Source organism: Helianthus annuus, chromosome 12, assembly GCF_002127325.2.
Source record: "Helianthus annuus cultivar XRQ/B chromosome 12, HanXRQr2.0-SUNRISE, whole genome shotgun sequence".
In the NCBI taxonomy this organism is placed as follows: Eukaryota; Viridiplantae; Streptophyta; class Magnoliopsida; order Asterales; family Asteraceae; genus Helianthus; species Helianthus annuus.
The window spans coordinates 102,499,386-102,523,754 of record NC_035444.2 but is presented as its reverse complement, the minus strand read 5'-3'; positions in this window follow the sequence as shown (position 1 = coordinate 102,523,754).

Genomic DNA, 24,369 nt, shown 5'->3' with positions numbered 1-24,369 from the left:
TGTTTGAAGTGACACAGGTGTCACACTATTTGACATGTTATGAACTTGCTAATACATCGTGTAAATTGCTGCCCTTAAAGTGTTTGTAGAATTGCCTCAAAGAAGGCTTAAAACTGAAATTTAAAGTTAAACGCATAATTGTTATGTTTCGGCAAATTATGCGATATATGATTTGAAAAGAGTTCTAAACATGCCATGGTTGAACTCTATAGGAAAGGATACCGGAGCGTCGAGCGGACAAGCCGGTGGTGACTTGCGTTTGAAGGGCTTGCTTTAAAGGTAAGTAACTTGATTCGTTACATTGAGAAATTTCGATATCTAGCATATGTTTAGTTGCGTTGTAGAATAAAGGTTGTGTTGATTGAAGTGACAATGTTCATTACTTGAAATAATAGGATAAGAATTGGTTAGGACTCGTTTGGTAGTCATCGTAATGGAAGATATCCGTAGATGAGCCAAACGGGTCGAATAATGGCGAATTAATTAGTAATGAGTTGATTTAATAAGTTAACATGGGCGGTAACAATCACAAGAGCATGAAGCCATAAGTTTGGTAGTGAAGTGCCGGTGATAATAAGCCCCGGAAGTTTGGGTAAAAAGCGCCTTATGTTACTATTAAAGAAGTAGCAAAATAAGGGTAACTAGAATGGGTCGAATAATTGCATAGTGATCTTTAGTCATTCATCCCGTAAACCAAATTTTCGGTCCGGCAATCATTATAGGTACGTCGGTATTGAATTTACAGACGTATAGTAAAAAGAATCACCTAAAACGGGTTTACGAGTCAAAAGTTATGGTCAATTGAAGTCGGAAAACTGAATTTCCGGAGCTGGCAGGAAATGCAGGTCAAAAACCTGCATCTGTTGGAAAACCGTCCCCTCCGCGCCACGCGACAGGACCACTAGGGTCTGGCGCGACACGCGAGGAACGCCGCGCCATGCGAGGGTCCTTCGCGACACGCGACAGGACAAAAACTGGAATTTTATTTTATTTCTCGTGATTTGATGTTGGAACTTGTTTATACACTCCATATAAATGTCAAACTAACATCTTAAGTGGCTTTGACCTTAGGTGACAAGGGGAACTCTCTGGATGGCGGTCAAGCATGTTTTTGAAGAACCGGACACACCCTTTTGAAGCTTCCGCAATAGTTTAACTTGTTTTAGACAATGTTTGTCATGTAAACATTTTACGTATCATGTTTTGAATGTTGGAACTAGTTTAATAGTCAACTAGTATGGGACCACTTTAAAACTTAAATTTTGTACTAGTTCGAAGTAAAGTACTATTTTATCTAAAATCACACGTATTCACATTAAATTCGATTAGAAATTAGATGGTTGTTACAAGTTGGTAATCAGAGCTCAAGGTTGTCAACAAAGTGTTCGGTTCAAGCATGATCGATTGTCCGGTAAGAATTAATTAATTATTTTAGTAGATTTTATCTTATGTAAGAAATGAGATGTGAATCAATGTGCATGGGAAGAGCGTATTAACACACTCAAACCCGGAAAGTGCATCAATTGTGAACGGTTAAAGCAAGTTACGGACTTGGCTAAACCAAAGCAAATAAAGCTATGTTATAAATGAAATGTTTAATGATTAATGTAAACATTTCAGTTTCAAGATGACGGAAAGAAACGATGATGATCCGGTGCCGACAAGCACCGAACAAATGAAAGAGATAATTGCCGAAGAAGTGGGGAAGGCAATTGAAGGTAGTCTATCCAGGTTTATAGACAAAATTCAAAACACGGTGTTATCACTAGTCGAAGAACGAGTCAAAAGGTTGGAAGATAGTGTCAACCTCATGAAAGAGAAATAGGGAGAATGTAAAGGATGTTCGTACAAAGAGTTCATGGCGTGTAAACCGCCAATCTACAACGGGGAGGTCGACCCGATAATATGCCAGAGATGGTTAAGCAATGTTGAAGGAGTGTTTGAAAGGACCCATTGTGACGTAAGTGACTTTGTTGCTTACAGAACGGGTCAGTTGAGGGGTCAAGCCAAAGATTGGTGGGACAATAAAAAGAAGAAAATAGGAGCCGAAGCAGCGAGGGTTATGACTTGGGATGAGTTTAAGGTGCCGTTCCTTAAACACCATAGCCCCAAAGCGGTTATTAACAGGATCAAGGAAGAATTCATCCAGCTAAGACAAAAGGGTGAAACAATCGATAAGATCACGGGCATCTTCATGGATAAGCTGAGATTCTGTGATGAGTTGGTCACCACTGAGGAGCAGAAGATATACTACTATTACAACATGCTGAGTGTTGAATACCGGGAGTTCATGACTCCGTCAAAATACGAAACCCTCACGGAGATTATCAACACCGCCCGAGAGCGGGAAATCGAGTTGAAGAAACAAATTGAGAGGGGCGAGCTAAGGGCACAGGATGTGAATCCAAGCCCTACAAAGAAAGCTCGAACTATTGAATCAGGAAAGAAGGTGGATGCTAAAGGCGGGTCGCCAAGTTGTAAAGTGTGTGGGAACGGGCACAAGAGTGAGTGCCGTTTCAAAGACAAACCATGCCCCATATGTGGTAAAACGGGGCACACGGCGTCTCTATGCCCGGGTAAAGTCTCGGTTTGCTACAAATGTTATCAGCCCGGCCACAAAAAGTCCGAATGCCCAGACTTAGTTGGAAAGAGAGATGTTAAAGAATCTTCAACAGAAGCTCCAAAGGCGAAGGCTAGATCCTTCCAACTTACTGCGGCTGAAGCAAAGACAGAATCCGATGTGGTCTCAGCTATATTCGCAATAAACTCAATTCCTGCACGTGTATTATTTGATACGGGTGCGAATAAATCCTTCGTTTCACATGGATTTATTCGACATCCTTCATTTGTATTGACGAAATTATCTGTGCCCTTAGAAGTTGAAATAGGGGACAACAAAAGCTTTATAGTTTGTGATATTTGTTGAGGCTGCAAATTAAGTATCGATGATGAGGAACACTTGATAGATCTAATCCCGATGTCTACGGGGGAGTTTCAAGTAGTTGTTGGGATGGATTGGCTATCTCAGCACCACGCAAAGGTCGTGTGTTTTCGTAAGGAGATAAAGCTAACATCTCCGAGCGGAAAACACGTCACCATTTATGGCGAAAAAGGAGGTAACCCTACAATATGCTCGATGTTGAAAGCTCACAAGCTCATGAAGCATGGATGTAAGGCGTTTATGATATATGCCAATGAGCCCGAGAAAGAGTCACTTAAAATAGGAGACGTACCGGTGATACGTGACTTCGAAGATGTATTTCCGGAAGATCTACCGGGGATACCGCCTGAACGGGAGGTAGAGTTCGGAATCGAATTGGTTCCGGGCGCGAAACCTGTGGCTAAAGCACCGTACCGACTCGCGCTGTCGGAATTACAAGAATTGATGTCACAAATTCAAGACCTGCTCGACAAAGGATTCATAAGGCCGAGTGTGTCTCCTTGGGGCGCACCTGTGCTATTCGTGAAAAAGAAAGACGGAAGCATGCGCATGTGTATCGATTACCGGGAGTTAAACAAACTCACGGTGAAGAATCGATACCCGCTTCCGAGAATAGACTATCTATTCGACCAATTACAAGGTGCGAATTGGTTTTCAAAAATTGACCTTAGATCGGGGTATCACCAACTAAAGGTCAAGGAGGAAGATGTGCCGAAGACGGCTTTCCGCACGCGATACGGACATTACGAGTTCCTCGTGATGTCATTCGGGCTGACAAATGCACCCGCGGCTTTCATGGACCTCATGAACCGGGTTTGCAAGCCAATGCTGGATAAATCGGTAATTGTATTTATCGATGATATTCTGGTGTACTCGAAAAGTGAAACAGAGCATGCACACCACTTACAAGAGGTGTTAGAGACACTCAGACGAGAAAGGTTGTATGCGAAATTCTCCAAGTGCGCCTTCTGGTTACGAGAGGTGCAATTCCTGGCCACGTCATAAGTGCCGATGGAATATTGGTGGATCCATCAAAGATTGAGGCCGTGTCAAAGTGGAATCCCTCGAAGAACCCCTCAGAAATTAGAAGTTTCTTAGGGCTTGCGGGATATTACAGGAGATTTATTCAAGACTTCTCCAAGATTGCATCGCTGTTAAATAAGTTAACTCGGAAAGAGGAGACATTTATTTGGGGTGTCGAACAAGAAAGAGCATTCCAAGCTATAAAAGAGAAGTTAACTCAAGCTCCGGTATTAACGTTGCTGGACGGGGTCGAAGACTTGGTGGTATATTCGGAGGCCTCACTATCGGGGCTCGGATGTGTTTTGATGCAACGGGGCAAAGTTATAGCTTATGCCTCGAGGCAGCTGAAAGTACATGAAAAGAAATATCCTACGCACGATCTTGAATTGGCTGCGGTGGTATTTGCATTGAAAATATGGAGGCACTATTTATATGGGGTAAGGTGCACCATATTCACCGATCACAAGAGCTTAAAATACTTCTTCGATCAGAAGGAGTTAAATATGCGACAAAGGCGATGGTTAGAAACGGTGAAGGATTTCGACTGTGGAATACATTATCACCCCGGAAAGGTAAATGTGGTGGCGGATGTCCCAATACGGGTAAGGTCGATGCAGCTTGTTGTAACCTCGGGTATACTTGAACGTATCCGAGATGCACAAGTAGAGGCAGTGAAAGAGGAGAACTGGAGAAAGGAAAGAATAATCGGTCAGTTAAAAGATTTGTTGGATGGAAAGAACGGGTTGAAGACTCGATTCGGGAGAGTATGGGTTCCAAATTCTTGTGGGGTTAAGACGCTTCTACTCGATGAAGCTCATAAATCCCGATATTTTATTCATCTAGGTGCGACCAAGATGTACAACGATCTGAAACAAAACTATTGGTGGCACGGAATGAAGAGGGATGTGGTAAAATACGTGGAGAAGTGCTTGACTTGCTTACAAGCCAAGGTGTGTAGGTTCGTGAAACGACCTAACGAGTCGATTAGAAGAGTGCTCTGACTGAATCAGAGGTGGAATTCATTGATTCAGTCTTTGTTTAGCTTGATTTCACTATTTAACGTCTCTTTTATTGATCTGCTAACAATATACAAGCGCTGGAGACAATCCGGCAGGGCTTCGCCGTACCATACAAGACTACCACCGAACTTCCTATCTGGTTTCGCTCATGAGACCCTTTATATAGGGTTGAGGTTTCGCTCCAAGGACCACATGTCCATATGAGCGAAACTACCCTGTGTACAGATAAGCGAAACTACAAGTTACCCTATGAGCGAAACCTATCTCTATGACATATAAGCGAAACCATGATTAAAACATGATTTCTCGATTTCCGTGCATGATACAATCAGCCCTAACCTAAGACTCGAATGAAGATGTAGTCGACAGACAACTGCACCAACAAGGTGGAACACCAGAAACCATATGGAAAACTGCAACCTTTGGAGATCCCGGTTTGGAAATGGGAACATATCACTATGGACCTATTGACCAAACTACCTAAAACGATTCGGGGATTCGATGCTATATGGGTGATTGTGGATAGATTGACGAAGAGTGCACATTTTATTCCTGTACGTGAAACATATACTTCGGAAAAGATGTCTGAGGTATGAACAAACGAAATAGTGGCACGTCATGGATGCCGGTATCCATTGTGTCGGATAGAGATACCCGGTTTACTTCAAACTTTTGGCGAGATTTTCAAGAACAAATGAGAACGAAACTTTTTGTTAGCACTGCCTACCATCCTCAGACGGATGGGCAGAGTGAAAGAACAATACAGAAGCTAGAGGATGTTACGGGCATGTATAATTGACTTCGGCGGAAGTTGGGATATTTATCTACCTTTGGCCAAATTTTCGTATAACAATAGTTATCATTCGAGCATCGGCATGGCACCTTACGAGATGCTATACGGTAGGAAGTGTAGAACCCCGGTGTGTTGGGGTTAAGTGGGTCCGCGTGAATTGGCACATAAAGACATAATTCAGGCCACTAATGAGAAAATTGAAGTGGTACGAGCCCATCTGAAAGCAGCCCAAGATAGGCAAAAGTCTTATGCCGATAGAAGACAAAGACCGATTGAATTTCAGATAGGCGACATGGTTATGTTAAAGGTCTCCCCATGGAAGGGCGTTATCAGATTCAGAAAAAGAGGGAAACTAAGCCCGAGTTTTATCGGGCCATTTAAAATCATTGAACGGGTTGGCAAGGTAGCCTATCGCCTTGAGCTACCGGAAGAGTTGAGTGGAATATATGGCACGTTTCATGTATCACAGCTACGAAAATGTCTAGCGGAGGAAATGGCTTATATCCATTACGACGATATCGAGGTGGATGATAGCCTGAATTATGCGGTAAGGCCATTGGAGGTTTTAGATCGAAAGGTTAAGCACTTGCGAAATAAACAAATCGATCAAGTCAAGATCAAATGGGAGCATAGGAAAGGTTTGGACACCACATAGGAGTTTGAAGAGGAAATGCGATGTCTCTACCCTACCCTATTTGGTACGTACTTCGGTTTCGGGGACGAAACCTTTTTAAGGGGGTGGACTTGTAACATCCCGAAAATATAAAATTTTATATTAAAATTATACAGTATTAAGTAAACAAGAACAAACTAACTAGGACGAGATAACCCAATTAGTTATAAGTCTTGTGTTAACTCAAAAGTGGGTTGGAAACACTCAAATACGAACTAATAGAAATTAGGGGGACTAAAAGTGTCTAATTGGAAATTAATTATAATAAAATCAATTTATTAAAAACAAAACACACACTTGTGTTTTGTTCTGGAAATCGATCAGAAGCAGGGGGCGATCCCAAGCTCCCCAAAACCTTAGTTCTTGTCAAAATCCCCAATTTGAAGGTTCAAATCAAGTCCAAAACGAAAATCGAGCATAGATTAGTGATCCCCATTGCAAGGAGATCATAAGGAATGTAAAATTTGTTAAAAATTCTCTACTTGAAATTCTCATGAATTTAGGGAATTCGAAATCTGTGGATGCATGAATGATATGTAGATGAAATAGGAACATTTAAGTGTCTAGGAGTAAACCGTAGACAAATACATGTTAAAATCATACTTAATTCCAGCAAATTTCATAAACACCATTGTAGGTGGTTAGTGGGTGGAGTAGAACTTGATAAACCCAAGGAAATTGGGGGTGGTTCTAGTGAAATTTTACATGTAGGAAGCAATTTCAGAATCCTAGAGGCTAATATTCATGTAAGGTAGTTGATTGATGAAAATATAGGGCTATACGACAAGTTATGAACTTGCTAATACATCGTGTAAATTGCTGCCCTTAAAGTGTTTGTATAATTGCCTCAAAGAAGGCTTAAAACTGAAATTTAAAGTTAAACCGCATAATTGTTATGTTTCGGCAAATTATGCTGTCACACCCCAACCGATGGCGGAATCATCGAGTCATGGCACTGAGCGAAACAGATTGTCCAGAAGTTTCCATAACAATTATCCTCACTATTCAGTTTAATAACACGTCCCATACCGTGTCCCAAATAACAAACAAATTATTACAGATAACAACCAGTCAAATGTTCTGTTTCGACAACTCAGATTTAAATAAGACAAATAAATATTTTTCAAATGCTCCTAAAGACCCAGCCTGACAAGATCTACAGACAACTATGCTCTAGTTGCTTTTTCCTGACAGACAACTATTTGTTGGGGGCCTCTAGAGCTTTATTCTAGCCTCGCTTTCCTAGCAAGCAAACATTTTAAACACCTGTCACATACGTTAAAATAAAGTCAATACATATAATGTAAAGGTGAGCATACAGGTTTGGTAATAGCATAATAAAGTTCGAATAATTTACGCATAACCAGCACGTACACAGAGGAAAACGAAGTATGTTAATTATCGACATGGATCTATCGATACCAATGACTGCGGGTTGACTGTCCGAGACAGTTCGCAATACATGATTACCACTGTAATCCATGCAAGTAATTGTCCTTAACAACCCTCGTGTGAACGGGTGCTGAGTCCAAACTATAGTACTACGTCGTTAAGGCAGGTAGACGACATTCCACGTGTAAACACAATCAACAAGCATTCATTTAGTCACGTAATACATGCGTAATCGGTTAGCGTTCAAATAATTGAGTAGTGTGTCCGATTGTGATTTTGATAAGTAACGTATGTAACACCCAAGAGTGCTAAAAGCAAAAAGGGATCGAGTATACTCACAGCGATTGATTAATGGATTGAAGGGAGCGCTTGAGAGTAGGGTTAGCCTGAACAGTTCGATAGCATAACGATGAGTAACACGTAGAACGGAAACAAGTGTAAGTGGGTCGAACAGCCTGGTCGATCGAACAGCAGGTTCGATCGAACGGGTTGTTCGTTCGGTTGGAAGATCCGTTCGGACAGTCTGTTCGATCGGCCGGTAGGCTCGATCGACTGGACTGTTCGAGTGGATTGTTTCTTCCTTTGAGTAGGATGTGTTTGTGTATGATGGTTTGACCTTTTGAAGTTTTCGTTGTAGTATTTGAGAACACTGAAGTGTTCTTACCTTTCTGTAGGATCGTTGACTGACCCGAACGAGTCGTTCAGAGGTAATCTCCTATGTTTCAGATGCGGAATAATAAGAAACATAGGTAGAAATAGCTTGTTCTTCACTTTAATCTCTTGTTTTATTGATTTGACAACTTTTATAGTTCAGACATCATACCGGCAGAGCTTCGGCATGGAAATCAACACAATCGATACAGAATCGCTCGAACAGACACCTATATATAGGGATATGGGTTCGCTTATGTGACCTGTGTACACATGAGCGGACCTCATGTGTTCACATAAGCGAATCTCCTAACCTATGACCCTATGAGCGAACCTATGTCACAAATATCATATACACTCGCATTTTCTCGTATTTCGTGCCCTAATCTATACAATGCAAAGAAAGACTCGATCCAAGACGAAATCAACAGATGTAGTGCAACAACAGACTCCCCCTCAGATGTTGATGGAGTCGACTATCAAGTCACCACTATGCTATGTCTTCACATCTTCAGTCTTGATCAGTCTCTGGGCTTTTCTTTCTCTCTATCTTCAGACTCCCCCTCTCGATTTACTGGCACTTCTTTGTTCTTCAGTAACATCTTCAGGATCGTTGTCTGGTTCTTCATATCGCAAGATTGATTTCCAGAATCGAAACTTGGCTATCTTCAATCAGAGATCTTCAGGAATTGAAACCTGGCACTCTATCTTCAGATTCAAGATCGAAACCTGGCTATTCCTGCACATTCTTAACCCAGAAATAAATTTTCAAATTTTAACAATTTTTATGCACCACTACTAACATGTGCACCAACCAACACTCTCCCTCAATTACTCTCTCTATGATGAACCACTTGAAAGGTTAGATTATAAAAACATTTAATTTCACACAAACACTCCCCCTCAGATATTGCTCATCATGTTTAGCACTCGCAATTTTGAAAATCAGCTTTCCAATATCAGTTGTCGAAAATCTTTTTGACTTTTTCAAAAGTTTATGCTAAAACACACTGAAAATCTTTTTGGATTTTGAAATAAAGAAAATGTAATGCAGTAAAGAAATATTTACAAACAATATTTTTGTGAGTTCCTGTAAGAGGATCATATCAGTTGTTGACAAGACACTAGCACCGTTAAGCTGTTATTTCATTTTAAGCTTTTAAACAGTTCGCGTTGATTGTCGATATTTTGATCCACTTAAATTCTCACAAAAACTTTCAACCTGTTCGGGATACTGAATTAGTGTTTTAGAACTTAAACATCTACATGTGTCCCACCTCAGTATATACTCCCGTATCCAGACCCCAGTATTCAGTCTTACAGGTGAGTATACCACAGCTGATATCTGTTAAAAAGGTAGGTGCGAGGGCCGTGAGAGCTCAGGTCGATACTTCCGTATACGCAGAGAGATGACGGCTTCGACTTTTGGTGGGTCCCCTTTAGAGGATCTTTTGTTACAACAACAAAGATTATCAATTTTATTGTTTAATCAAATTGCTGAGGGCGAGCTTGTATTTCAAAGCTTTTTGCAGAAAGTATTATCCAGGGACTAGGTCAGTACTTCCATACAGCAGAAGTCCCGGGATAATACCCCAGATATCACTGAGCATAAAGACCTAGTATCTCAGAATACGGGACCCTTCAACCAGGATTTCAGGGGTTACCTATATATCCTGGAGGTGTTCCCCACGTAGACGTAAGTAAAATTTATGTTTATATCCCAAACTGATCTACTAATTCTGTGAAAACCTACCGGCACATCTTTCGCGAGACTGCTTAATTGCATTTATACATTACAAATCTTTAGCGTACTGTAATGCATTTATACATTACAAAGCTTAATTGCATTTATACATTACAAATCTTTAGCGTACTGCTTAATCCCAAACACATCTTTAGCTGATGTACTATCATTTCCTCTATTTGCACCAAAACTCATTTTTAATTTTTCAATGTTTTTGACATTTTCAAATTTTCTAATGTTTTTGGATTTTCTGAAATTTCCCTACTCCCCCTAAAATGCAAACACATTTCAAAGGAAATTTGAAAATAACTAGACTCTTGACCTACTAGAAACATGAAAAGTAAAACAAAACTGTACAGAAACTTGACAACTGACATCGAATCACATCAAATCGCCATTCACTGGGCATAAACAATCAGAACTCCCCCTATCGCAAACCATTTTCTCATTTAGATTTCAAAACACTTAAGTTTGTTTTAATCAAAATGATTTTTCCGGAAAACGAGTTTGTGTTTTCCACTTTTAAGTTTACCACTTGTGAAACATGGGGATATGGTTCATCATCTTGTTTATCAATCTCATATGAACAATAAATCAAGTACAACTTAATGTCCCTGATTTATCATTTGCAGTTCAGAATCACTGTACCACTTATAAATGTAAATTCTTCAAGGTATAACCACAAATACCACTTGTAGATCAAAAATACCACTTGTAGGTTTTACTGTAGGAATGAAACATCTACAGAAACCTCTTTACCACTTGTCGAATTAGACAGAAAGATGCCGATTCCTGCTTCTCAATTACCAACCTGGAAGCTCCGGCGTAGTCCTTTCACCTGTTAAACATTCAAACACTATTCAAAATCTTTCAAACAAACTTTTCAAACACTAGAATGATGCCGATTCCCATCCACGATATAAACTTGGGATCTCCGGCATAGTCCTTAGACTATCGTGGAAAGCAGACTTCCATCCAAGTCTTTTCAGACTTGATGGCTTTCAACTCTTGAGCAGTAGGGTTATATGTCGCCTTTTTAGTTGCATAAAAATCTTTAACCCCCTTTGCCCTTCCACTTAACATTTTCCCAAATATCTTTTTAACATTCCCGTTGAATGTTTTCTCGACATCAAAATCTTTTTTCTCATTGTAAAACTGATTTGAAATCTCAGTTTTCCCACTTTCTTTTTAACTTCTTCAAATTTCAGCGATGGAAACTCCTCATCATTCACTGAAATTTTCGCCTCAACCTGTGGCTCTTCTGGCTTTGTGGAACCAGATTCATTGCCGACATTCACATCATTCCTTTTAGCAACCCACAATTGGTTGTCATTCTCTTTCTTTTATAAAAATTCTTTTTCGAACACTCACCAACCTCAAATTTTGAATTTTCAAAAATTTTATGTCTATTGGTTGGTGGTTCAACATCGACAACTTTTTCTTTCAATTTCTGAGAAACTCCCTGTTTTGTTTTTGCATTTTTCGAACAATTCCATGCAATGTGACCAACTTCATTGCATCGGTAACAGGTATGAGTTTCTCATTGATAACACACTTCAGCTCCATTTTTCTTCTTCTCAGCAAGAAACTCCTGGTTTGACTGTCTCCAGAACGGTTTCTTCTGTTCCTCTTCTGCACTTCCACCTGACACAAATTTTGTTTTTGTTTTAGAATTTTTATCATTTTTATGGTTTTCTGGTGGAACAAAGCCTAAACCTTTCTTTTTGTAGCTACGATTTTGGTTAGGTTTCTTTTGAAAACCAGAACCAGAATTGTAACCCTTTTTCTTGTTTAGACGTTGTTGAACTCTTGAAGTGTATTTTTTAGGTTTTTCAAAACTTTTCAAAACTTTTAATTCCGGAATATTAACTTCTATTAATTTGAAAGTTTTATTAACCAATTCCGTTTTAATACTCATTATTGGAAACTCTTTGTTGTAATATAATTTGTCAGAACCATTCAAAGTATAAACAACTTCGAATGCTTCATCATTTGTCACACCCCCAAAATCCACCTGCGGAGTATCACCGCTTGGGAGCGTGACTGACCAGGATCAAGCCACCAATCATATCGAACATGTAATTAATATCAAATATAATAAATGTAAACCAATCATTCAATACGATAGGTGTTCAAAACATAATCATAGTTTATAAGTATAGCGGAAGCATAAGTACGGAAACCCAATTGTGTAACATAAGTTCAATAAGTTTCAAAACATAATCCATGCTCCACAACGACCTGCTCCTCCCTGTGCAAGCTCCATAAGTATCTAACGACCTACAAGGCATGTAACAGATGATCAACAACTAGTTGAGCGAGTTCACAGTTTACAGTTCAGTAATAGTATAGTGTGAGTAGTAGTATGTTCGTTCGTTATGTCGTGTATCGTATTAGTTTCCATCGCGGCCTCCCAGGCAGGTATGCAAAGATATTAGGGGATATTCATCCCGAGTATTCTAGACTAGGTTTATCTGTATCGCGGCCTACCAGGCAGGTGTGCGAAGATCAGTAAATTTCAGTTCGCGGCCTTCCAAAGGCAGGTGTGCGAAGTCAGTCATAATATCGCGGCCAACCCTTGGCAGGTGTGCGAAGATCAGTTCAATAAGTGTTACTAGTCCAGTCGTATTCTTATCGTTAAGTTCTATCAACTGAGTATGTACAATAAAGTAATCCAATCCCATTCCCACCCTGGGAACCCCATGCCTTGGCTGTGTGAACTCACCTTAGGTTTGCTCGGTATGCTAAGTATGTGCTCAAATAAATCAGTCACGTCCTAGAGTATGCACGTATACACAATCAGTTTATATCCAAGTTGTGCACGTATAGGTAATCATACAAGTACCAGCATGTAGTCGTTATCACATAAGTTATGTACAACACTTAACAGCAGTTAAATAATCCAGTTAGCTTTTAACAGGGTTAAATCATGTTACTGTGCAAAATAACCAAGTTGGCGAACAAGGATTTTTGGCGAAACACATAATTGACGAGACACATTCTGTTTCGCCAACTACCCTTGGCGAAACACCCCTCTAATACGTCAACATATCCTTGGCGAAACACTTTCTGTTTCGTCAAGATCCCCTTTGGCGAAATTAAAGTCCAGTTTCGTTAATATCATCACAGTAACAAAATAATAGTTTCTTAATAAATTCAGTTGACACCCTTAAAGGGCAGATAAAAAGAACCAATACCCTTAAAGGGCCGCCCACACCTACCAATCGGAAATCACAATGAATTTCCTAAAATCTCACTTATGATTGACCGTCCATGACTACCAATCATTTGGTTTAAGATACTGGTTTATTTTTGTAAAATGTGCACCTCCAAATACATATAGTAGCCGCCAATTTAAATGTTTATCATTCCACCCACCATAACTTATAATGAATCAACACATGTGCACAAATTCTTAACCACCTCAAGATGTGATTGTGCCAAACAAGCATAGACAAGGTTTCTCATTGGACCTCCATTATCAACCCATATACATCTTTCAATAATATAAATCCTCAAACTCTAAGTCAACACCAACTCACATATATGAAAGAATATATAGCCGATCATGTCAATGTCATGCATACACATATATTCCTACTGACATCTCAATAAATGTACACATGGTTATGTCGGATCCCATAATATGCTTTGGTAATAATAGGCAAAATATGACACAAGTTTTAGTGGCCTTAGTGGCCGGCACCTATCCCAACCGCCAATCACCATTGGATCAATTGAAAAACCATAACCGACAATTAATAAACAATTCATAGGTAGGCACAATTTGCTTTTGATATATGATCAGTTAATGTATTCGGTCAAATCAAACGTATAGCATGGCCGAACGACATTACGCATTCAACACATATATCTTGAAATCAATTATTAAACACAATCACATACACATACAGATATGAAATCATGCATCTCTTAAACAACAGTGCAACTAACCGAGATGAGGAGGTCACTATTCTGATCAAAAGAAAAGGATTTGGAGGCTTGTGGCTGCCGTCGTACAAGGAAAGCAATAAGCTCTAGGGTTTGACGATCTAGTTTTCATATAACAGTTGAGAATAATATACTGACCCACTACTGGGCCTAAAGCCCATTTGATTTTCGTTGGTGAGGGCATTTGGGTTGGGGTGATTTCGTGAGGGGAGTGGGGGTTTCGGCTAGAGGATCCCACAATCACAACATTATACATACACATATATTACCCATATTACCATACAAGCATATATCAGCCAATACAGTTATGTTGCACTACAAATACTCAAATCAAGCACAATATGATTCAACGTACTACAAACATGTACAGTTGTGAAACAAACCAGTCATGTAAACAACAATCTAAACAATTAACGCGTAATAGCGCGAAGATGGAATCTTGGAAATTCGAGTTGTCACATTATCCCCAACTTGAAAGAAATTTCGTCCCGAAATTTGGTACGCACTCACTGAGGAAGCTAGGTAAGCTCTATTGTTCACTGGTTTTCCTGGGGTGTCACATCATCCCCCCGTTGATTTGGAATTTCGTCCTGAAATTCCGCAGTAGTAGCTTCAGTCTCAATAGTGGTTGCACGGTTTTCGAATAATTGGGGGTACTTTTCTTTCATTTGGTCTTCGCGTTCCCAGGTGTACTCTGGGCCACGCCGGGAGTTCCAACGAACTCGAACAAGAGGGATTCTCTTGTGTTTGAGGACCTTAACATCCCGGTCCGTGATTTCAACTGGTTCCTCGACGAACTGCAACCGCTCGTCGATAGTGAGTTCCTTAAAAGGAATTATGAGGGTCTCATCTGACAGGCACTTCTTCAGATTCGACACGTGAAATACATTGTGAACTGCACCGAGTTCAGCTGGTAGGTTCAGTCTGTAGGCTACTGGGCCTATTCTTTCTATAATCTCAAATGGTCCGACATATCGCGGATTTAGTTTACCCCGTTTGCCAAAATGTACCACACCCTTCCAGGGTGAGACTTTAAGTAATACCCGGTCCCCGACCTGAAATTCCAATGGCCTCTTACGCTTATCCGCGTAGGCTTTCTGACGGTCGCGTGCTGCCGCCATGCGTTGTCGTATTTGTGCAATCTTTTCTGTGGCGTCCACTACAATCTCTGGACCCGTAATCTGACTGTCCCCCACCTCTGCCCAGCAGAGAGGTGATCGGCATTTACGTCCGTACAATGCCTCGAATGGAGCGGCTTGTATGCTGGTGTGATAGTTGTTATTGTATGAGAACTCCACCAAAGGGAGGTGCTTTTCCCAGCCATTGCCGAAATCGATAACACATGCCCGAAGCATGTCTTCAAGAGTTTGGATCGTTCGCTCAGACTGCCCATCGGTCTGAGGATGATACGCTGTGCTCATGTCTAATCGTGAGCCGAAGGATTTATGCATTGCTTGCCATAGCTCTGACGTGAATCGTGCATCCCGATCTGAAATGATAGAAGTGGGCACCCCGTGCCTTGAAACAACTTCTTTAAGGTAGATGTCTGCGAGAGTGGAGAACTTATCCGTTTCCTTTATCGCTAGGAAGTGTGCAGACTTGGTGAGTCGATCCACGATCACCCATATCGTATCGTTCCCACGCTGAGATCTAGGTAAGCCCGTAATGAAATCCATGGAAATTTCTTCCCATTTCCATTGTGGTATTCTGGGTTGTTGAAGTAGGCCCGCTGGTTTCTGATATTCAACCTTGACCCTCGCACAGGTCAAACACTTGCCGACGTAAGTAGCGATGTGGGCCTTCATACTTGGCCACCAATATGTTGTTTTGATGTCGTGGTACATTTTATCCGCCCCTGGATGTACCGAGTAGCGGGACTTGTGAGCTTCATCCATTACAAGCTCGCGTAAACCGCCAAAAAGTGGGACCCAAATACACCCCGTTACATAGTAGGCACCGTCTTCCTTTTGTTCCATTCGTTGCCTTGAGCCGCATAAGGCTTCAGCCATGACATTTTCGGGTTTCAATGCTTCTACCTGAGCATTTCGTATCTGTGCAGGAAGACTAGACTGAATCGTAAGCTATAGCGCTCGCACGCGCTTAGGTAGAGTGTCTTTCCGACTGAGGGCGTCAGCCACAACATTGGCCTTGCCTGGATGGTACTTGATGGCGCATTCGTAGTCGTTCAGTAGTTCAACCCATCTCCGTTGACGCATGTTCAAATCCTTTTGCTTAAGAATTTGCTCGAGACTCCTGTGATCGGTGTAAATCGTGCACCTGGTACCGTACAGGTAGTGTCGCCATATCTTAAGCGCGAAGACCACAGCTCCCAGCTCTAAATCGTGCGTCGTGTAGTTCCGTTCATGAATCTTGAGTTGCCGCAAAGCGTAGGCAATAACTTTATCCCGCTGCATCAATACACAACCAAGCCCCCTGTATCGATGCATCACAATAGACCACGAAATCTTCCGTGCCCTCTGGCAATGAGAGAATAGGCGCGCTGCAAAGCTTATCCTTTAGGTACCGAAAAGCGTTTTCCTGGGAATCTCCCCAACGGTAGGTGACACCCTTCTGTGTCAGTAGTGTAAGTGGTTACGCGATCTTGGAGAAGTCTTTGATGAATCGTCTGTAGTAACCCGCCAAACCCAAAAATTGGCGTATTTCCGTTGGTGTACGCGGTGCAGGCCAGTTCCTGATCGAATCTACCTTGGATGGATCGAAATGGATCCCATCCCTATTCACCACATGGCCTAAGAAGTGGACTTCACGGAGCCAGAAGTCGCATTTAGAAAACTTAGCGTACAGCAGTTCCTTCCGAAGGAGTTCCAAAATAAGACGGAGATGCTGCTCGTGCTCCTCCTGACTCTTGGAGTAGATCAGGATGTCGTCGATGAAGACAATGACGAACTTGTCAAGATAGGGTTTACACACCCTGTTCATGAGATCCATAAATACGGCAGGCGCGTTTGTTAACCCGAATGGCATTACTAGAAACTTGTAGTGACCGTAGCGAGTTCTGAAAGCGGTTTTAGAGACGTCCTCATCCCGGACTCTCAGCTGATGATACCCTGACCTCAAGTCTATCTTGGAGTAGTAACTCGACCCCTGCAACTGGTCGAATAAGTCGTCTATAGGCGGAAGAGGATAACGGTTCTTCACCGTCACCTTGTTGAGTTCACGGTAGTCGATGCACATTCTGAACGTGCCATCTTTCTTTTTCACGAAAAGCACTGGAGCTCCCCAAGGCGATGAGCTTGGACGAATAAAGCCCTTTTCCAAGAGCTCTTGTAGCTGCTTCGACAGTTCTTCCAATTCGGTTGGAGCTAAACGATACGGTGCGCGGGCTATTGGTGCTGCTCCAGGAGCTAACTCAATCTGAAACTCGACTTGGCGATGAGGCGGTAAACCGGGTAAATCTTCAGGAAACACCTGAGGGAAGTCACGTACAACTGGAATATCCTCCAGCTTCTTTTCCTTTGCTGATGCATCAGTGACAAGTGCCAGAATGGCAGTGTGCCCCTTTCGTAAACATTTCTGCGCCTTCAAGAAAGAGATGATGCCAACCACAGCACCACTCTTGTCGCCTTGAACTTCAAGAGGTTCCTGACTAGAGCGAGGAATACGAATAACCTTTTCCTTGCATAAAACCTCTGCGCGATGTTGGGATAATCAATCCATACCGATGACGACGTCGAAACTACCCAAAACTATGGGTATAAGATCAATCGAGAAGGTCTGACCCGCTAGAACAATACTACAACCCTTGACTACATGTGCGGCTTCTACACTTTTACCATTGGCTAGTTCTACGACGTGTTTGGTGTTTAGGGGTGTTGGTGTACGTTTTAACAATTTACTCATTTTCAATGACATATAACTTGTATCAGCACCCGAATCAAATAAGACAGTAACATAAATATCGTCGAGAAGAAACTTATCCATAACCACATTGGGATCATTCATTGCGTCACCCCGACCTAGCACGAACATACGACCACGAGCTTCGTTGCCATTGTTGTTGTTGTTTCCCCCGTTGTTGTTGTTGTTATTGTTCCCGTTGCCCTGGTTGTTGTTGTTGCGATTCTGATTCTGGTTCAGTTGAGGGCAATCACGTTTGTAGTGGCCTTCAGCCCCACACTGGAAACATCCCCGGTTTCCACGATGTGGCTGCTGCTGCTGGTTCTGTGGAGTTGGCGGTGGGAGTTGCTGGTTCTGATTCGCTGGCCGTGAGCTTCTACAATCCTTAGCCTCATGTCCCGGCTTGAGGCATCTTTGACAACGTTCCCTGCGACATCTTCCACTGTGGTGTTTGTTGCACCTGTTACACCACGGGTGAGTTCCCCTATAACCACTCTGCCCTTGACTACCTGATGATTGCTGATTCGGACTCTGGTAGTCGTTGGTGCGGCGCTGCTGTGTTTGGGACTGAACAGAAAATGATCCCTTGCTGGAATCCCCCTCTCATTTTCTCTTGTTGTCACTGGGAGTAGCAGAAGTAGTGACAGTAGTAGTGGTAGCCTTGACACGTTTTGGCAGTCTGTTCTGATCCACTGCCTGATCTGTAATACGATGAGCGAGGCGCTGAATAGCCTGGATATTATCAAGATTAGCCGATGTCACATGGCTCTGGATCTCTGGTGCCAAACCCTTGAGATACAACTCAATACGTTTCACTGGAGGGTCCACCATAATTGGGCATAGCACGGCCAGTTCATTCGACCGTTTGGTATAGGCTTCGATCTCTGACCCAACCATTTTCAAGTGATACAGTTCATCTTCCAGCTTGTGAATGTCTTCACGAGTGCAGTATTCCCTTTTGATCAATTCCTTGAAATCATTCCAAGGGGTGGCATTAGCAGCTGCCAACCCTAGGATCTGCACCTGCGCGTTCCACCAAGTCAACGCGATTCCTTCCAAAGTGCCAGTGGCGTACTTGACCCTGCGAGCCTCAGGGCATTCGCACATTTCAAACACTGACTCTAGCTTCTCAAACCAATGGAGGAGTCCCACTGCCCCCTCGGTGCCACTGAATGAGCTTGGACGACAGTCCATGAAGTTCTTGAAAGTGCAGACAGGCTGCTGCGCGTGTTGACCTGCTTGAGCAGCTGCAAGTGCCGCAGCAACTTGAGCTTGAACGAGAGCCTCTAGCTGGGCTTGAGTCATGTTAATTCGTCCGGCCATTGATCTTCACATCAAGGCAACACAAGTGAGAAAGGTTCGCGAATAGTGCGATGACAGAAGAGTGTAAGCACATAGGTGTTCTCAAGCAATAACAAGTAGTGAGCAAAGTAATGTAAGCATACTACGAGCAAAGTTCTATGCAATTCTAGCATGTAGGCAATAAACATAAACCTTATTACCTAGGATGTTGAGTCTTGCACGTGGAGCGAAGCGTCGTTGTGGATCGTTGAGAGCACTGTTCTGTTTATAGTCCGGTTTTAATAAAAACGTTTTCCCCATATTAAAACCAAGTTCTCTATAACCAATGGCTCTGATACCAATCTGTCACACCCCCAAAATCCACCTGCGGAGTATCACCGCTTGGGAGCGTGACTGACCAGGATCAAGCCACCAATCATATCGAACATGTAATTAATATCAAATATAATAAATGTAAACCAATCATTCAATACGATAGGTGTTCAAAACATAATCATAGTTTATAAGTATAGCGGAAGCATAAGTACGGAAACCCAATTGTGTAACATAAGTTCAATAAGTTTCAAAACATAATCCATGCTCCACAACGACCTGCTCCTCCCTGTGCAAGCTCCATAAGTATCTAACGACCTGCAAGGCATGTAACAGATGATCAACAACTAGTTGAGCGAGTTCACAGTTTACAGTTCAGTAATAGTATAGTGTGAGTAGTAGTATGTTCGTTCGTTATGTCGTGTATCGTATTAGTTTCCATCGCGGCCTCCCAGGCAGGTATGCGAAGATATTAGGGGATATTCATCCCGAGTATTCTAGACTAGGTTTATCTGTATCGCGGCCTACCAGGCAGGTGTGCGAAGATCAGTAAATTTCAGTTCGCGGCCTTCCAAAGGCAGGTGTGCGAAGTCAGTCATAATATCGCGGCCAACCCTTGGCAGGTGTGCGAAGATCAGTTCAATAAGTGTTACTAGTCCAGTCGTATTCTTATCGTTAAGTTCTATCAACTGAGTATGTACAATAAAGTAATCCAATCCCATTCCCACCCTGGGAACCCCATTCCTTGGCGGTGTGAACTCACCTTGGGTTTGCTCGGTATGCTAAGTATGTGCTCAAATAAATCAGTCACGTCCTAGAGTATGCACGTATACACAATCAGTTTATATCCAAGTTGTGCACGTATAGGTAATCATACAAGTACCAACATGTAGTCGTTATCACATAAGTTATGTACAACACTTAACAGCAGTTAAATAATCCAGTTAGCTTTTAACAAGGTTAAATCATGTTACTGTGCAAAATAACCAAGTTGGCGAACAAGGATTTTTGGCGAAACACATAATTGACGAGACACATTCTGTTTCGCCAACTACCCTTGGCGAAACACCCCTCTAATACGTCAACATATCCTTGGCGAAACACTTTCTGTTTCGTCAAGATCCCCTTTGGCGAAATTAAAGTCCAGTTTCGTTAATATCATCACAGTAACAAAATAATAGTTTCTTAATAAATTCAGTTGACACCCTTAAAGGGCCGATAAAAATAACCAATACCCTTAAAGGGCCGCCCACACCTACCAATCGGAAATCACAATGAATTTCCTAAAATCTCACTTATGATTGACCGTCCATGACTACCAATCATTTGGTTTAAGATACTGATTTATTTTTGTAAAATGTGCACCTCCAAATACATATAGTAGCCGCCAATTTAAATGTTTATCATTCCACCCACCATAACTTATAATGAATCAACACATGTGCACAAATTCTTAACCACCTCAAGATGTGATTGTGCCAAACAAGCATAGACAAGGTTTCTCATTGGACCTCCATTATCAACCCATATACATCTTTCAATAATATAAATCCTCAAACTCTAAGTCAACACCAACTCACATATATGAAAGAATATATAGCCGATCATGTCAATGTCATGCATACACATATATTCCTACTGACATCTCAATAAATGTACACATGGTTATGTCGGATCCCATAATATGCTTTGGTAATAATAGGCAAAATATAACACAAGTTTTAATGGCCTTAGTGGCCGGCACCTATCCCAACCGCCAATCACCATTGGACCAATTGAAAAACCATAACCGACAATTAATAAACAATTCATAGGTAGGCACAATTTGCTTTTGATATATGATCAGTTAATGTATTCGGTCAAATCAAACGTACAGCATGGCCGAACGACATTACGCATTCAACACATATATCTTGAAATCAATTATTAAACACAATCACATACACATACAGATACGAAATCATGCATCGCTTAAACAACAGTGCAACTAACCGAGATGAGGAGGTCACTATTCTGATCAAAAGAAAAGGATTTGGAGGCTTGTGGCTGCCGTCGTACAAGGAAAGCAATAAGCTCTAGGGTTTGACGATCTAGTTTTCATATAACAGTTGAGAATAATATACTGACCCACTACTGGGCCTAAAGCCCATTTGATTTTCGTTGGTGAGGGCATTTGGGTTGGGGTGATTTCGTGAGGGGAGTGGGGGTTTCGGCTAGAGGATCCCACAATCACAACATTATACATACACATATATTACCCGTATTACCATACAAGCATATATCAGCCAATACAGTTATGTTGCACTACAAATACTCAAATCAAGCACAATATGATTCAACGTACTACAAACATGTACAGTTGTGAAACAAACCAGTCATGTAAACAACAATCTAAACAATTAACGCGTAATAGCGCGAAGATGGAATCTTGGAAATTCGAGTTGTCACATCATTCAAATCTGCTTTTGATAACAAAAATTCTTTACTGTAAGATCGTTTGACCGACAAATTTTCCCTGTTGACTGACGAATTTGACTTTCCAGACTTAGATTTTGACTCAGACTCCTCATCAGTATCCAACACCTGATCGACCACCTTTTTGATTAACTCAGACTCATGATCAGTATCGGACGAGGTAAACGTGACATCAATGTTATCTGGTAAAACGTCAGTTGTGTCGGTTTTTAGCTTTATATTGACTGCTTTTTCAAGTTGCTCCTCGTTTGGTTTCCTAGGAGAATACCCATCCCAAATCGGAGGCGGACACTTGTTATAGCTAACAGTCGGTTTCTTACCACAATCTTTCTTTTCCTTTGGCTTCTCATCTTGAAAAGCTTCCATACCTGCAACAGTTGGGTAAATACGATCAATGAGATAATCAGAACTAGAATAGCTTAGCAATAATCGTCTAATCCTCTCATTCTCAATCTTTTCTGTCTCCAACTCTTGCTTCCACTTAGCACTCTCTTCGATGTAGAAGTTTATCGCCTTTTGCTTTGACATCATGACTGCATTCATCATCGTCAGTGCTTGTTCTCTTTCTGAGTTTGTCTTTTGGAGACCAGTTACTGTTTTGTTTAAGACATCGTACGATTCTTTCACATAATTGAGGTTGAACAGTAACTGCTCCTTCTTCTTCTCGTACTCAGCTATAATGTCGTCTTTTGCTACACATTCCTTGCAAGCTTCCAAACACTTCTCGCAAGGCTTGACGACTTCAACAATCTTCTCAACCTCGATTGTTTTCACAACTTTAATCACCTTTTCAGCTTCATTCACTTTTTCTTCATCCTTCACAACTTCAGTGATCTTTTTAGCACCACTTTCAACATTTTGAACATCACTTTCAGATTCCTTTTGTCGTTCTTTAGCAGCTCTTTTCTCCTTCAGTTTCTCCATGCAATCTGCAAAATAGAAATGAAAACTTTCAGGAGAAAGATGAGATTTAGCAACATTTATATGTTTTTCTTCCTCAACATCACTGCTATTATCAACTGGTGACTGATCAAATTGTGCAGATTTTTCAGAATCAGCATCTGATACACCAGAATCAGACGGTGTTTGATCAAATACAACTGCTTTTTCTGAAATAACCTCATTCTGTACACTCTCACATGAGCTCTGTAAACTTTCATCTGAACCCTCTGAAATTTCTCCAGATCTTTCTGAAAGTTCATCAGTACTTTCTGAATTTTCATCAGATGTAACAGACTTTTCATCCTCACTAGCTAAATTCACTCTAATAGATTTCATCCAAGTAGCAAACAAGTCTGGCTCTCGGATAATCTTGGCAATGAATGCTTTGAACTCTCCTTTTTCATCAACAAACATATCCTAGCTGAAGCCTTCAGGTAGTCTCTCATCATCTTGATCAACAAAATAGGCTTTGCTATTAGGAGATATGTATTTATCCCAGCTGAAGTCAACTACACATGCTCTCTTAGGGTCTTCAATCTTCCTACCATGAGCCGTCTGTGGTTCTTGAGATTGACCAACTTGCTGATAGATAGCTTTCCGGTAGTAGTCGTCTTTTCCGAATGGATTCTGTGCACCGCTAGCTTCTCTTCCCTTGCATTCCCGTTTGAAATGGCCTTTCTCCCTGCATCGAAAACAAGTAACTTTAGATTTATCAAAACCTAAAGTAGATACATGAGCATCAAGAAAGTCATTTCTCCCGGTGATTGTTTTGAACTTCTCAGCACGTCGAAGAACACTTCCAAGACACCATTTGATATCCACGAGTTCCATTTCTTCGGCGTCTATCTGATCGTAATCCTCTTTGGTAAGCATAGGATTTTCGATCCGACCAGCAACAAGCCCTTCATAGGATAACAATACAGAACCAAGAAGTGCCATGTGGTCTTTTGCAGTATCTTCTGAGAAGATTTGACCTTCTGGAAGGTTGAGAGCTATATTGCATTGAATCACATATCCATTTCCAGTCTTTGTTCCCTGGGACTGAAAGCTTGTATTTGTCTCTTTAGGGTTTACACTTGGAAACGATGAAAATCCACTACTACTCTTGTTTGAACCCTGATCAGCCTTTTCTGATGAATCTCCAGCACTGAATGCGGTTTGAATTTTTGGACTTTTCTCAGACTCAGAGACTAGAATACTACCTTTGTAATACATCTTCACATCTTGTTGACCACTCGGACTATTCATCCTCGCGATCTTTTGCTGTTCCAGATCCTGACTCTCGATTTTTCG